Here is a 17,019-nt window from a genome sequence, read left to right on the forward strand (position 1 = left end):
TAATCCCAGATTCTGGAAGATAATTTTCCTCAAACCATCGGACAAGAGGAGGTGGTGCTGGTCCTTCACGAGTCACTCTAATCGGTTCAGAAAGCCTATATATAGTCTTATATATATAAGTCTTAATATATAGTATTTCACAATACTTCATGGTATTCTAATTAAATAATTTTTTGGAATCTTAGATCTCTCAGAACCTGACACATTGTAATTCTGAGACTCCAGGAAAGTGGCAGTTCTGTAAAATGTTGGCGCTGGAGACTAAATGCTCCCTGATAGTTTCACACCTAATTCACTTAACACACACACACACACACACACACACACACATTACCCACAGTGACAGAGGGACAGAGTGACATCAGATGTATGATAGTTTTTTTAATTTTCTATCATCCATATAGTGTTGTATAGTCATGAAACTATGCATATTTCCTCAGAATGACTTGTCTTCTATGTGTACAATTTTTTAAGTGTTTAGAAGCTGCACTTTAAAACAATAAAAGAAATTTACTGGTTACTTTTTTACTGTTATTTCAAAAAATCACCACGACAAAACCATTCAAGCCATTCAAAATTAATCCGCACCTGTACTGTAAGATACATTCTTTAAACAGTGGTAAAAGAGGATGTGGTGCTGATCCTTCAAGAGTCACTCAAAACATATCTGTCCCTAAGCCTATAAAGAATTATTCTTAATATACAGTTCACAATACTTCAGCTTGTTATTCTAATTAAGTGAGGGTCATTTTATCAGTAAAATACATAAAATTCATATTATTTTTCTTTGAAAGATTTCTATAAATGATTTAAATCATTATACTTGTTTCTACAATAATTATTTAAAAGTAATCCTATAGCTCCATCTGGTGGCCATTATTGGTACTAAGAATTGCAAGCTTGATTTATATGTTATGATAGTTTTAATTTTATGCTGGCTCTTGAAAATGATAAAGCTATGAAACTTACTGTGCTTCCTTCAAATGATGACTTCTACGTATATAAAAAATTATGAAGAGTTGGAATTAAAAATGTTAAAGATATAGTAAAATAAATATTGTATTTTTTTATGTTACTTTTTTATAAATCGCTATGGCCACACCATTTAAGGTATCCTAAACCCTTTCGAAATTTAACATCTTCAGTATATGGCTTCATGTTAAAACAGTTTGGTATGAACTACTTATGTCTTCTTAGAGGAGAATGAATTCATTTACAGGCTGAGTTTATCATAAATCCACAATAACATTTCTGAGTTCTGTATCAATCTGTGTTGTTGTTTGTTTATTTTTATTTTTCATAGGAAGATAACTGACCCTTTACTCTCTTTTTTAATAAATGTGCTTATAAACCAAGAACAAGCTATTTATAGCTGTATTTATAAACTGCTTACTACTGACTATTAATATTGGGACAAGGCTTTATGAAGCATGAACTGACTATTTACTAATGAGTGCAGTTATTATAAAGTGTTATCAATGCATTTGCTAATGTTAACAAATTAGACATTATTTTACAGTGTTATCAAATCCCTTAAATGATTTGTAAGTGTTTTGTAATGATTTTATTGACCTACAAGTATTTGTGAAAGTTCTGCTTGCATTACAGCTTAGTCTTGATCTGTGAGCTGAACAGATTTACTGTTACATCCATGAGATTATGTAAATTCAAATAAATATCATGCATGTCACAGGATGTCAGAGGTCAGTATCAAATTAATTTGAAATTATTATTTGCAGCACAAATAAGGTTTTTTAGGATTTTTGAAAATCCCTAAAACTGTCAGAAAAGGATAAGGCCTAAGATTACTATGTGAGTGGCTAAATTTATTTGTTTTTATAACTATAATGCATAAACTATGAAATTATACAAAATGTATAAAAATGTACAACAGTTATTATTTTCCAATGTTTTTTATTTTTTTTTTTTTTTTTTTTATTTACATTTAAAAAAATTAGCCTACGCAATCATTCTAAACAGCTTGAATAAAACCTGTTAATATTTATTATAGACCAGTATAACTGTGTATAATTTAACAACAAGTTTATTATGAAAATATAAGCGTGTACACCAGATAAATTGGACGATAAAGAAATTGCTAACAATAATATAATAGAGCATGTTTTAGGTTTTTAGGCGTTTAGATGCAGAAATGGACAAATCAAATGTAAAATAAAATGTAATTGATTTAATTAAATATAGATTAAGTCTTGTTAGAGCAAAATAATAAATAAATACCTACACACATTAAAAAAGCAGCCAAGATGAATGAGTTTAATTTTTTATATAGATTAAAATTGAAGACAGAAGCAGGTATATGCGGTCACTTAATATTAAAATCCAGTAGATCCACTTCAGATTTATTTCTCAACAGTTTATGTTCACGTGGCTGTTTTCGTTTATATTAGCCAAGCTATTATGTATTTTGAAATAATCTTGACCGTGATGTGTTCGTTCGTACGACGAAAGGCAGAATCCTGCAGCTCGAGAGATATATGTTATTCTGCCAGTCGCACTTTCAAATAGTCTTGCACACATAAACGGGTCACAAACACCTATATTTAGCTCGTGTTGTGTTATAATGGATATATTGTGTGCATTTATGGCAATAAGTTATTTAAAAAAGCTCTTAAACAAGAATAAATTCGTTTGTTTTGAACTTGTGACACTGTGCGCGCTGATCGGAGGCAGTGATTTCAGATAGGCAGCCGCGAATGTTTCATTTTCACACAAACAGTTCAAAAACATCTTAATTTAGCTCTTGGTGTGTTCTAATTGGTGAATTGTGTGATATCGCTGCAATACTTTATTTTTAATAGCTATAAAACAAGAATAAACTCGTTTTTTCTGAGCTCTTTACTCCAGACGCTTGTGATCACAGCGGTGATTCATCTCTCCTATTTCTCACATATCTCTGGCCAGAAATAATTTATCCATGAGCCCTGAACCGGTAATAATCAGATATGTTGGTTTAGCTTGTCAGTGTGAATTAAATCTAAGTATTTATTTGTATTTTTAACGGATTTAAAAGTGAAAGTAAAAGTTCGGGAATTGAACCTGTAGGGGCGCTATTTCTCTCAGACAATGGAAGTCTAAGCACACACACTCAAACAGAGGGACAGAGTGAGATGAGATGTCTGACAGTTTTTTAATTTTCTGTTATCCATACAGTGTTGTAAAGTCGTGAAACTATGCATATTTCCTCAGAATGACTTTTTCATCTGTATGAAAAAATTATTTGACGTCTTTGGAAGCTGCAACTTAAAAATACAATAATGATTCCCTTTGTAAGGTCATTTAAAAAAATCACCACGGCAAAACCATTCAAGCTATCCAAAATCCATTCACAATTTAAGTTCCTATCAGAAATACTGATGTGTGTTCAGAGTTTTGTGAAATTCTAAGTATGTTATTTGCCTCAAAATCACCTGAGAAGTATTCCAGTTTGACATGTTGCCACGGCAACAATTTTTTAGATATCAATATCCCCCTTGCAGATTTATATCGGCTGTGTTTTAACATTATTCTGATGAAGTTTGAAGCAAATCGAGTAATAATAAGATGCTGAATTCAAATCATTTTGAAAATGACACACTTCCTTCTGCCAGTTGGTGGCGCTATAACTTTGACTCCTAATAGTCACATATATGCGATCGAAATCATACAACGAATAATCTGATGAAGTTTGATTAAAATCAGGAAATGTATGTGGACGATATTAGACACTTCCTGTTTCTCATTTCTCGCCATAATTTCAACGCCTCGCCACGAGCAAACCGTTCGAGATATCAAAAATCCCCTGGCAATTTTTCATCCCCAGTGTCTTGAGATCATGTTGACCGAGTTTGGTGGCAATCGAGAAAAAAACCTATGACAAGTATTTCAAATTCCAGAGCATGCGCTTTTTACATAACTCTAAATAGCTGACTTCCTGTTGGGTGGAGCCTATGACATGCAATACGCAAGTTTTTCGGCACAATGAGATCTATATGTGTACTGAGTTTCTTATGAATATGTGCAAGTATGTGTGAGCTATACATCAACATTTCTGACTGTGTTCCAGGGGGCGCCGTAGAGCCCCTGTGCCACGCCCGGGTCCCAGCCTCTGCAGGCTTCTAAAGGCCACAGATTCCAAAGTGTGCGCAAATTTTCAAGAGTTTTTGAGTATGTTAAGGACCCCAAAAGCACCCACAACTTTGACGAAAAATTTGAATACTAAACCCTAAATAGCCAACTTCCTGTTGGGCGGAGCCTATGATATGCAATACAAAAGTTGTTTGGATTGATGAGATTTATATGTGTACCGAGTTTCATACGTCTACGAGCAAGAGTGTATGATATATGGCCCTCCATATTCCAGGGGGTGCTGTAGAGCCCCTGTGCCACGCCCGTGTATCAGTCTCTGCCCGGCCCTAATGGCCGCAGGTTCCAATCTGTGTGCCAATTTTCAAGACTTTTTAAGCACGTTAAGGGCCCCAAAAGCCCCCGAGACGTTGGAAAATAATAATAATAATAATAATAATAATAATAATAATAATAATAATAATAATAATAATAATAATAATAATAATAATAATAAATAATCCTAAGGAAAACAATAGGCCTCTCGCCCTTTGGGCTTGAGCCCTAATAATAATAATAATAATAATAAATAATCCTAAGGAAAACAATAGGCCTCTCGCCCTTTGGGCTTGAGCCCTAATTAAAGCTGCAAGCACCGATGATCGGGCCCTCGCACCCGGGCTCACCGCCAGCAAGCGGCTCTAGTAAAAAAGGCGAATGGCGAGAAATATGCATTTAAAGTCGTAAATATAAGTGGAATATGTCAAAGTAATTTATATGTGCCAATCTTCCTTTTGCCAGCAGGTGGCGCTATCATTATAATGGAATATTTTCCTTCAGATGTATTCAGGCCAAGACTCTTATCGAACATTTGAAGTTTGGGGAAGATTGAATATTTTATGCCTGAGTTACAACAACTTCTCTTCCTATGGCGAGACATCAATTTTGTCATGGCGCCATGGACACGACCTTTAATAAAAACTCAAGATAGACTGACCACAAAAAAGATATTAATGTAAAAAAAGTTCTAGGCGTAGTTTGTCGCAATGTAAAATAAGACACTTCTTGTTGCCAATAGGGGGCACTATATATCTTTTTTGTTCTGTCCTTTCATCGGCTCGCTGCATTTGTTAACTGTGTCTTACACATACCTGTCAAGTTTTGGATTTGAAAATAAGGGAAATTTTCCAGCACCCATTGCGAGCAGTCCCACCACCCCAACAAAGCTCCAGTATCCCTTACATTTTAAGACAGGTGTTATAGCCCAAATTAAAACACAAAAGGGTATATATGAAGAGCATTTATTTAAAGGCTTATTTGCATATTTTCTGTTAATTTAACATTGCTTGTCTTTACATTTACATTTTATTTTAATTCCACACATTCTTTTCATTTCATATTGCTTTTCTTTAACAGTTTTTCTTTTCATTTCACATAACTTTTCTTTTACTCTTTTAGTGAGTTGTTGTACCAATTTGTTGCAGACTTTGCATTCTTTAAAAAAGTAAATTCGCTGTCCCATTTATCACGGTATTTACACATGGGTTTTGGTTTTTTGGCAGGTGTGCCTTCACTCTCTATTGTAGCATACATCATCCGTCTCTGTTTTTTCTTTTGCTGTTGTTGTTTTTCCCACGTTATAACTCATGTCATCTGACCTCACACACCCTCGCGACAGGCTACTACAGGTGGGAGTTATCGCGAGACTAGTGACAGAGCTCAGATTGGGAATGTTTTTATTATTATTATTTTATTAATAACGAAAATAAATAAATAAAAATACGGGAGATTTACGGGAAAATACTAATACGGGAGGACGGCGGGAAAGAAGGGTAAAATACGTGACTTTCCCGGCCAAAACGGGATACTTGACAGGTATGGTCTTACAAGCGTTTTTTAAAAGTAAAAATTACTTCCATTTCAGTCTCTTTCAATATAAGTGTTTATATAAATGTTAATTAAAGCTTAGTTAAAATATTTTAATACATTATTAATAATATTTTTTTTTATTACATTTTTATTTTAAGATTAGTTTATGTACTGTGAAATAACATAATAATATTTTTAATGATAGGAATAACTAACATAAAAAAAGATTTATAAATTATCTGAAAAATAGATTGTTCATTGTTAGTTCATGTTAGTTAATGCATTAACTAATGTAAACCAAAGAGAGATTATTATAAATTGTTGCAAAACACTTTTCATGATCTATAACCATTTTTAAAAATACTTTTATTGATCTATAAACATTTCTGAAATTATTATATAAAACTATATTACCAGTAAAATTCATTAGCTTTTTAAAATACATATTATTTTACTTTGAAAGATTTTTATAAATGATTTAAATGCTGTATACACATTTCTAAAACAATTAATTAAAAGTAATCCTATAGCTCCATCTGGTGGTGGTCATGATAGGTATTACACACTGCACGTTTGGTGTTGCTATCTGAACCAGTCTGAATGAAGCGTTCCTAAATGTAGCAGAGAACAGGACAGACTGTGCATATGCCTATGCAAGGCCAGGTTCACAAGTTCTATCTGTAATGCAGATTTTTTTCAGAGCCCATGTTAATGGTTCAGAGCATTCACACTGCACATGGTAAAAGATGTGAACAGAAAAGGTTAGAAGTAGAAAGGTGTGAAAAGAATGAATATCTAGCACATGAGCATAGAGAGTGTTGTGAGTGCACAGGACACAGTTTGAGCAGAGGAAACGGGTTTTAAGTGCGCGCACGCTCTCCGAGCAAAAGCAGCATGTATCAGAGGACGCGTTTTGTGACAAAGTAAAGGAAATGTGCATGCAAGTGGAGGGATTCATGCTCGCGCATTATTTTAATATTTTTTTTTGCGTTACAATAACATGCTCTTGCTTCTGTGTCTGCACCACATACACATACTGTATACACTCTGCAAACAGTGAACCTGTATAATGTATAAAAAATATATTTCAACACCTGAAGCATCGCTACAATGAGCTCTGACCAATGCATGACAAGAAGACATGCCTAAATATTCAGCACTCCTGAATATGAGCTTTACACTTCCAGCCTTCGAGGACAATTATATGTATCACTCATAAATCATGAAATACCAAATCTATAGAATTTATTGAGATTGATGTGATTTAAATTGGTAAAATGTGCTTGGAAAAAAATGTCATCAGAATATCAACGTGCCTTATTATTATGCACTTTGTGAAAAAGCATTTTTAACGATTTTATTGATCTATAAGCATTTGTAAAATATGTTTGCCTGCATTACAGCTTAGTCTTTATCTGTGAGCTGAACTGTTTTACTGTTAAATCAGCAAGATTGTGTAAATTCAGGTCATGTCATGTCACAGAATGTCTGTCATAGGTCAGTATCAAATAAGTTTAAAATTATTATCAGAACAAAAAAAAATATATACAAGTCATCGTGTATGTATTTTTAAAATCGTTTTTTATTTTGCAATTTACATAATTCTTAACCTAATTATATAAAATCATTTTGTATGAGCCCTACCAATTGTACTAGGTTTTTTTTGTCCCTAAAAATGATAGAAAATGATAGAGAGATTTCTTAAGCTGTAATTATGTAAAAAATCAACAACACACAATTACAGTTTTTTTCTGATGATTAAAGAGATGTTAACTCTCTCTCTCTCTCTCTCTCTGTCAGGCAGGCCCTCAAGCACCCCTCCCCCTCCTTTCCCTCACACAGAGAGAATGCCAGAGAGTGAGATCAGATGTCTGACAGTTTTATAATTTTATTTTAATCTTACAGTGTTGTAAAGTCATGAAACTATGCATATTTCCTCAGAATCGCATGTTCTCTAAATGAAAAATGGTTTTGAAATGTTTGGAAAATGCAATTTAAAAATACTAGACAATTAATGTTTCCCTTTTTACTGTTATTTCAAAAAATCACCACGGCAAAACCGTTCAAGCTATCCAAAATCCATTCGCAATTTAAGTTCCTCAATGTTTTTTCAACATGTAGACAAAGTTTGGTGTGTATAGTGCACTTCCCCTGTGAGGAGTATGCATTAATTCACAGCCGAATTTGCCCAAAAATACATATTCAAATCAAAATAGCTGACTTCATGTTGGTCGTAGCTTATGACTGTGAATTAAAAATTGTCCGTCTTGAAAAGAACAATTTATGTACCAAGTTTGGTGTCTGTAGCTAAAACTAACCCCCCCACTTTTGACAAAAGGTGGCGCTGTAGAGTGCCTCCATCATGTCCTTTTAAAAGCCTATGCCATTTTCTAGATATCATTAATACTGATATGTGTTCTGAGTTTAATGTAAATCTGAGCTTGTTGTCTGCCTCAAAATCACCATAACAGAATATTCAAGTTTGACACGTTGCCATGGCAACACTATATTAGATATCAGTATACCCACAACAGATTTACATCAGCTGTGTTTTGTCATTATTCTGATGAAGTTTGAAGCAACTCGAGTAAAAATAAGACGCTGAATTAAAAGAATTTTGAAAATGACACACTTCCTGCTGCCAGTTGGTGGCGCTGTAACTTTGACACCTTATAGTTACATATATGCGAGCAACATATTACAATGAACAAACCGATGAAGTTTGATGAAACTCAGGAAATGTATGCGGATGTTATTAGGCACTTCCTGTTTCAAATTTTGTGCCCTAAATTCAACGCCTCACCACGGGCGAACCGTTCGAGATATCAAAAATCCCCTCGCAATTTTTCATCCTCAATGTCTTGAGATCATGTTCACCAAGTTTTGTGGCGAACGGGTGGAAAACCTCAGAGGAGTATTTCAAATTCCAGAGCATCCTTTTTTTAAACAGCCCTGAATAGCTGACTTCCTGTTGGGCGGAGCCTATGACATAGAGCGTGAAAGTTGTTCGGCTCAATGAGATCTATAAGTGTACTGAGTTTCATATAAATACATGCAAGTATGTGTGAGCTATGGTTCAGGATTTTCTGAAGGTGTTCCAGGGGGCGCTGTAGAGCCCCTGTGCCACGCCCGGGTCCCAGTCTCTGTGGCGCCCTGATGGCCGCAGGTTCCAATGTGTATGCCAATTTTCAAGAGTTTTTGAGTATGTTAAGGCCCCCAAAACCCCCCGGAAGGTTAAAAAAAAAATAATAATAATAAGAAATATAGCTGCAAGCAGCGATGGCGGGCTCAAGCCACCAATGCCATCACCACCCCGGTGGCATCAGGTAAACTGTGCCCAGCGGGCACATGCATTCACAATATCCCTCTGGCAGTGAGGTTTTAAAGGATAGAGGGGAGCGTAGAGGGGAGCGTGCATTTGCAGTGGCTGGGCCACGACTCTGGAATACCCTGCCTTTAGAGATCAGACTGGCCCCTTCCTTGTCTATTTTTAAATCTTTGCTAAAAACTTTTTTATTTTCCTTAGTGTACTGACTACTGTGTTATGCTACATTTTGAAATGGGTGGTTTTAAATTTTTTGTCTGGTCTATTTTTATGTATGTGTAATATTCTTGCTCTTATGTTAAAGCACTTTGGTCAGCCAGGAGGCTGTTGTAAATGCGCTATACAAATAAATTGAACTTGAACTAGAACTTGAACTTGATATGGCAGTTAAAGGGTTAATCCGAATCATCTAGACTTTAAAATCACATTCACAGAACAATATATATATATATATATATATATTAGGGGTGTAACGGTTCACAAAATTCACGGTTCGGTTCGATACGATTCACTGGTGTCTCGGTTCGGTTCGGTACGGTTCGGTACGTTTTAGATACAGCAAAAAGAAAAAATTGGCAGATACATTTCCTTGATTTAAAAAAATATATATTTATTAAAACTAACAAAGTATGTTTTTTTACATTGAACAATGATGGAGCTATTCTTTACCCATCTTCTATGGTGTTTTCTTAGTAACATACTGTATAAAACAAAAACAGCTCCTTATAAAAAAAAAATGAAAATTTTATATTATTGTTGTAGTAGTTATGAACAAATACAAAGATGTAACTTTTTATATGGAACTCTATAACTCTTTATATTGAGTGTGTTTTTACTCAATTGGTTCTCTATAGGGCTTTTGTTTTTTGGCTCAAAGCAGGAATTACGGTCTGGCTGAAATGAGCTCGTGAAGGAATATTGTAACGGGGCTCAATTACATTAAGCATATTCTTAAAACCTGCGTTTTCCACTACAGAGCGCGCTCGCTCACTCAGTACGCGCGGCGCTGGACCCTGGGCTCAGCGTTGCCCTTCAGATACAACGCGATTTGCGCTGCACTATGCCAAGAGCAAAGTAGGTGGAGTTTTCAAAACTGCCCGTGCATACGTTCTATTTATAACAGTTCTTCTATCTAATAACGTGCAGGCCTGTTAATTGTATCGTACTGCTCAGGAAATTCCGATACAGTACAGTACTACTAGTCCATTTTGATTTCCGTGCTTGCTCGGATGCCCCGATCGATTGGTAAAGTGCACCCAAACACCACACCTGTTGGTTATTGGAGGATCTTATATTTCTGGTCTGTTAAACGCATTGGCCATTTTGCAACGAGCCTTCAGCGCGTACTGAGTGAGCGAGCACCTGACTGAGTAGCCTATATAACATATAAAGTTGGTGTTTTTTTTTCTTCGGGGTTGTCAGGGGCGTTGCCTGTTACGTCGTTTGGGTTATTGAGCTACCTTGTTGAACGCATATCATTATATTTCACAATTTTTTATTTATTTTGCAAATATAATTAATTAGTCCAACGAACCGTTCGGTACATAATGCGTACCGCGTACCGAACCGAAAGCCTCGTACCGAACGGTTCAATACGAATACGCGTATCGTTACACCCCTAATATATATATAACTTTAGTAACACTTTACAATAAGATTTCATTTATAAACATTATGTTAACATGAACAATATTTATATAGCATTCATTCATGTCAGTTAATATTCCAAACTTAAACATTAAAACATTGTTTTATTGTGATTTTTTTCCAAGCACATTTTACCAATTCCAAACCATATCAATTTAATAACTACCATTATTTTTTATTTAATCATTTATGAGTGCTATACAATAGTCCAGGAAAGCTGGAAGAGAAAAACAGGTCAAGAAGAACTGACAAAAGAATTGCAAAAGAATTAGGAATTAATGTGAAGATTAATTTTTAGTCAATTCTGCAAGACAGACTTTCAGGAAAGGAGGTGGAATAAAAATGAGCTCCTAAATCTTAATCCCAGATTCTGGAAGATATATTCCTCAAACCATCGAACAAGAGGAGGTGGTGCTGGTCCTTCACGAGTCACTCTAATCTGTTCATTAAGCCTATATATAAAGTCTTAATATATAATATTTCACAATACTTCATGGTATTCTAATTAAATAATTTTTTGGAATCTTAGATTTCTCAGAACCTGACACATTGTAATTCTGAGACTCCAGGAAAGTGGCAGTTCTGTAAAATGTTGGCGCTGGAGACTAAATGCTCACTGATAGTTTCACACCTAATTCACTTAAAACACACACAAACACACACACACAGTGACAGAGGGACAGAGTGACATCAGATGTATGTTTTTTAATTTTCTGTCATCCATATAATGTTGTATAGTCATGAAACTATGCATATTTCCTCAGAATGACTGGTCTTCTATGTGTACATTTTTTGAAGTGTTTAGAAGCTGCACTTTTTTTTACTGGTTCCTTTTTTACTATTATTTCAAAAAATCACCACGACAAAACCATTCAAGCTATCCAAAATTCATTCACACCTGTTCTGTAAGATTAATTCTTTAAACAGTGGTAAAAGAGGATGTGGTGCTGAACCTTCAAGAGTCACTTAAAACGTATCTGTCCATAAAGCCTATTAAGAATTATTCTTAATATACAGTTCACAATACTTCAGCTTGTTATTCTAATTAAGTGAGGGTCATTTTATCAGTAAAATTCCTAAAATACATATTATTTTATTTGAAAGATTTCTATAAATTATTTAAATCATACTCGTTTCTCCAATAATTATTTAAAAGTAATCCTATAGCTCCCTCTGGTGGCCATTATAGGTACTAAGAATTGCAAGCTTGATTTATAAGTTATGATAGTTTTAATTTTATGCTGGCTCTTGAAAATGATAAAGCTATGAAACTTACTGTGCTTCCTTCAAATGAGGACTTCTACTTATATAAAAAATTATGAAGAGTTAGAATGAAAAATTTTAAAGATATAGTAAAATAACTATGGTATTTTTTATGTTACTTTAATAAATCTCTATGGCAACACCATTTAAGCTATCCTAAACCCATTCACAATTTAACATCTCAGTATATTGGCATAATGTTGAAAAAGGAGTATGGAGTAGTATGAGGAGGAGTATGAATTCATTTACAGGCTGATTTTATCATAAATCCACAATAAAATTTCTGAGTTCTGTATCAATCTGTGTTGTTGTTTGTTTATTTTTATCTTTTATTTTTCATAGGAAGATAACTTACTCTCATTTTTAATAAATGTGCTTATAAACCAAGGACAAGCTATTTATAGCTGTATTTATAAACTGCTTACTACTGACTATTAATATTGGGACAAGGCTTTATAAAGCATGAACTGACTATTTAATAATGAGTGCAGTTATTATAAAGTGTTATCAATGCATTTGCTAATGTTAACAAATTAGACATTATTTTACAGTGTTATCAAATCCTTAAATGACTCATAAGCATTTGTGAAAGTTCTGCTTGCATTACAGCTTAGTATTGATCTGTGAGCTGAACAGTTTTACTGTTACATCCATGAGATTATGTAAGTTAAAATAAATATAATGTCACAGGATGTCATAGGTCAGTATCAAATGAGTTTGAAATTATTATTTGCAGCACAAATAAGTTTTTTTTAGGATTTTTAAAAATCCCTAAAACTGTCAGAAAAAGGTTAAGGCCTAAGCTATTTCTATGTGAGTGGCTAAATTTATTTTTGTTTTTATAATTGTAATACACATACTATGAAATTATACAAAATGTATAAAAAGGTAAATAAATAAGTACGCACACATTAAAAAAGCAGCCAAGTCAAATGAGTTTCCTTTTTTATATGGATTAAAATTGAAGACAGAAGCAAGTGGTAAATGTGGTCACTTTAATTTTCAAATCCAGTAGATCCAGTTTATGTTCACGTGGCTGTTTTCGTTTATATTCGCCAAGCTATTATGTGTTTTGAAATAATCTTGTCCGTGATGTGTTCGTTCGTACGACGAAAGGCAGAATCCTGCAGCTCGAGAGATATATGTTATTCTGCCAGTCGCGCTTTCAAATAGTCTTGCACTCTTAAACTGGTCACAAACACCTGCATTTAGCTCTTGTAGTGTTACAATGGGTTTATTGTGTGCATTTGTGGTAATATTTTATTTAAAAAAGCTCTTAAACAAGAATAAATTCGTTTGTTTTGAGCTCGACACTGTACGCGCTGATCGGAGGCGGTGATTTCAGATAGGCAGCTGCAAATATTTCATTTTCACACAAACAGTTCAAAAACATCTTAATTTAGCTCTTGGTGTGTTCTAATTGGTTGATTGTGTGATATCGCTGTAATAATTTATTTTTAAAAGCTTTAAAACAGGAATAAACTCGTTTTTTTCTGAGCTCTTTACTCCAGACGCTCGTGATCACAGCCGTGATTCATCTCTCCTATTTCTCACGTATCTCTGGCCAGAAATAATTTATCCATGAGCCCTGAACCGGTAATAATCAGATATGTTGGTTTAGCTTGTCAGTGTGAATTAAATCTAAGTATTTGTTTGTATTTTTAACCGATTTAAAAGTGAAAGTAAAAGTCCGGGTATTGAACCTGTAGGGGCGCTATTTCTCTCAGACAATGGAAGTCTGAAGCACATATACTCAAACAGAGGGACAGAGTGAGATGAGATGTCTGACAGTTTTTTTTAATTTTCTGTTATCCATACAGTGTTGTAAAGTCGTTAAACTATGCATATTTCCTCAGAATGACTTTTTCATCTGTATGAAAAAATTCTTTGACGTGTTTGGAAGCTGCAATTTAAAAATACAATAATGATTCCCTTTGTAAGGTCATTTAAAAAAATCACCACGGCAAAACCATTCAAGCTATCCAAAATCCATTTACAATTTAAGTTCCTATCAGAAATACTGATGTGTGTTCAGAGTTTTGTGAAATTCTAAGTATGTTATTTGCCTCAAAATCACCTGAGAAGTATTCCAGTTTGACATGTTGCCACGCCAACAATTTTATAGATATCAATATCCCCCTTGCAGATTTATATCGGCTGTGTTTTAACATTATTCTGATGAAGTTTGAAGCAAATCGAGTAATAATAAGATGCTGAATTCAAATCATTTTGAAAATGACTCACTTCCTTCTGCCAGTTGGTGGCGCTATAACTTTGACTCCTAATAGTCACATATATGCGATCGACATCATACAACGAATAATCTGATGAAGTTTGATTAAAATCAGGAAATGTATGTGGATGGTATTAGACACTTCCTGTTTCTAATTTCTCGCCATAATTTCAACGCCTCGCCACGAGCAAACCGTTCGAGATATCAAAAATCCCCTGGCAATTTTTCATCCCCAGTGTCTTGAGATCATGTTGACCGAGTTTGGCGGCAATCGAGAAAAAAACCTATGACAAGTATTTCAAATTCCAGAGCATGCGCTTTTTACATAACTCTAAATAGCTGACTTCCTGTTGGGTGGAGCCTATGACATGCAATACGAAAGTTGTTCGGCACGATGAGATCTATATGTGTACTGAGTTTCATATGAATATGTGCAAGTATGTGTGAGCTATACATCAAAATTTTTGACTGTGTTCCAGGGGGCGCCGTAGAGCCCCTGTGCCACGCCCGGGTCCCAGCCTCTGCAGGCTCCTAAAGGCCACAGATTCCAAAGTGTGCGCAAATTTTCAAGAGTTTTTGAGTATGTTAAGGACCCCAAAAGCCCCCACAACTTTGACGAAAAATTTGAATACTAAACCCTAAATAGCCAACTTCCTGTTGGGCGGAGCCTATGATATGCAATACAAAAGTTGTTTGGATTGATGAGATTTATATGTGTACCGAGTTTCATACGTCTACGAGCAAGAATGTATGATATATGGCCCTCCATATTCCAGGGGGCGCTGTAGAGCCCCTGTGCCACGCCCGTGTATCAGTCTCTGCCCGGCCCTAATGGCCGCAGGTTCCAATCTGTGTGCCAATTTTCAAGACTTTTTAAGCACGTTAAGGGCCCCAAAAGCCCCCGAGACGTTAAAAAAAAAAAAAAAAAAAAAAAAAAAAAAAAAAAATAATAATAATAATAATAAAAAATAATCCTAAGGAAAACAATAGGCCTCTCGCCCTTTGGGCTTCAGCCCTAAATAATCCTAAGGAAAACAATAGGCCTCTCGCCCTTTGGGCTTGAGCCCTAATAATAACAAATAATCCTAAGGAAAACAATAGGGCTCTCGCCCTCCAGGCTTGAGCCCTAATAATAATAAACAAAGCAGATACAAGAGGGTCCTCGCACCTCGGTGCTCGGGCCCTAATTAAAGCTGCAAGCAGCGATGAACGGGCCCTCGCACCCGGGCTCACCGCCATCGTGTGGCTTTAGTAAAAAGGTGAACGTTGAGAAATATGCATTTAAACTCATAAATATAAGTGCAATATATCAAAGTTTATTTCATATGTGTGCCAATCTTCCTGTTGCCAGCAGGTGGCGCTATCGTTATAATGGAATATTGGCCTTCAGATGTGTTCAAGCCAGGACCCTTATCACACATGTGAAGTTTGGCCAAGATCGGACATTTTATGCCTGAGTTAAAACATCTTTTATTCCCATGGCGAGACATCGAACTTCGTCATGGCGACATGGACATGCCTTTTAACAAAAATTCAAGATCTTCACAACTAAACATCACACAGGTCTTTAGATTAGACTGACCACAAAAAAGACATTGATGTCATAAAATTTCTAGGAGTAGTTTGTCACAGTGTAAAATATGTCACTTCCAGTTGCCAATAGGTGGCGCTATGACTATAACTGAATATTGGCATGTAGATCTGTTCAGGTGAAGTTTGGGGCGGATTGGACATTGTATGTCTGAGTTATAGCACCATCATTTTTCACGGCGAATCATCGAAATTTGTCAGGCCGCCATGGACACGCCCTTTAACGAAACCTCAATTCCTTCGCAATTTAACATGGCAAAGGGCTTTAGATTACACTGACCAAGTTTGGTGTTGATCTGAATAAATCTCTAGGAGGAGTTCGTTAAAATACAACCCCTGAAAATGACAAAAACAACACCAATTTTGCAGGGAAAATTAAAAATAACCGACTTCCTGTTGGGATTCGGATTTTGTACCAAGAGACTTTTTTGTAGCTATTGGTGTGTTACATATGTTTACCGATTTTCGTACATGTATATGACATGTAGCTCGAGGCGCACTCCATTGAAAATGTATAGGTGGCGCTATCGAGCCATTTTGCCACACCCAATGGAATATTAGCCTCCAGATGTGTTCAGGTCAGTACTCTTATCAAACATTTGAAGTTTGGGCAAGATCTGATATTTTATGACTGAGTTACAACAACAACTACTCCCATGGCGAGACATCGAACTTTGACATGGCGCCATGGACACGCCCTTTAACGAAAACTCAAGATCTTCTCAATTTAACATCGTACAGGCCTTTAGATTAGACTGATGACAAAAAAGACATTGATGTCAAAAATTTCTAGGAGTAGTTTGTCGCAGCGTAAAATATGTCACTTCCTGTTGCCAATAGGTGGCGCTATGACTATAACTGAATATGGTCGTGTCAAACTGTTCAGGACAGGAGACTCAGCAAACATGTGACGTTTGGGGCAGATTGGTCATTGTATGTCTGAGTTATAGCAACTTCCTGTTTCATGGCGAATCATCGAAATTCGCCAGGCCGCCACACACAGGCCCTTCAACGAAAACTCAAAAGCTTC

The 17,019-nt window shown here is 35.4% G+C and overlaps 1 long non-coding RNA gene across 1 annotated transcript; it reads left to right on the forward strand.

Annotated features, from left to right (window-relative positions):
• The first annotated feature begins 569 nt into the window (after positions 1-569).
• Positions 570-12,461, forward strand: LOC127952253 (uncharacterized). Its single transcript, XR_008152881.1, has 2 exons — positions 570-882; positions 12,093-12,461. It is a non-coding gene; the product is annotated as an uncharacterized LOC127952253 (long non-coding RNA).
• Positions 12,462-17,019: the final 4,558 nt, after the last annotated feature.

The sequence above is a fragment of the Carassius gibelio genome, chromosome B3, assembly GCF_023724105.1.
Source record: "Carassius gibelio isolate Cgi1373 ecotype wild population from Czech Republic chromosome B3, carGib1.2-hapl.c, whole genome shotgun sequence".
Taxonomy (NCBI): domain Eukaryota; kingdom Metazoa; phylum Chordata; class Actinopteri; order Cypriniformes; family Cyprinidae; genus Carassius; species Carassius gibelio.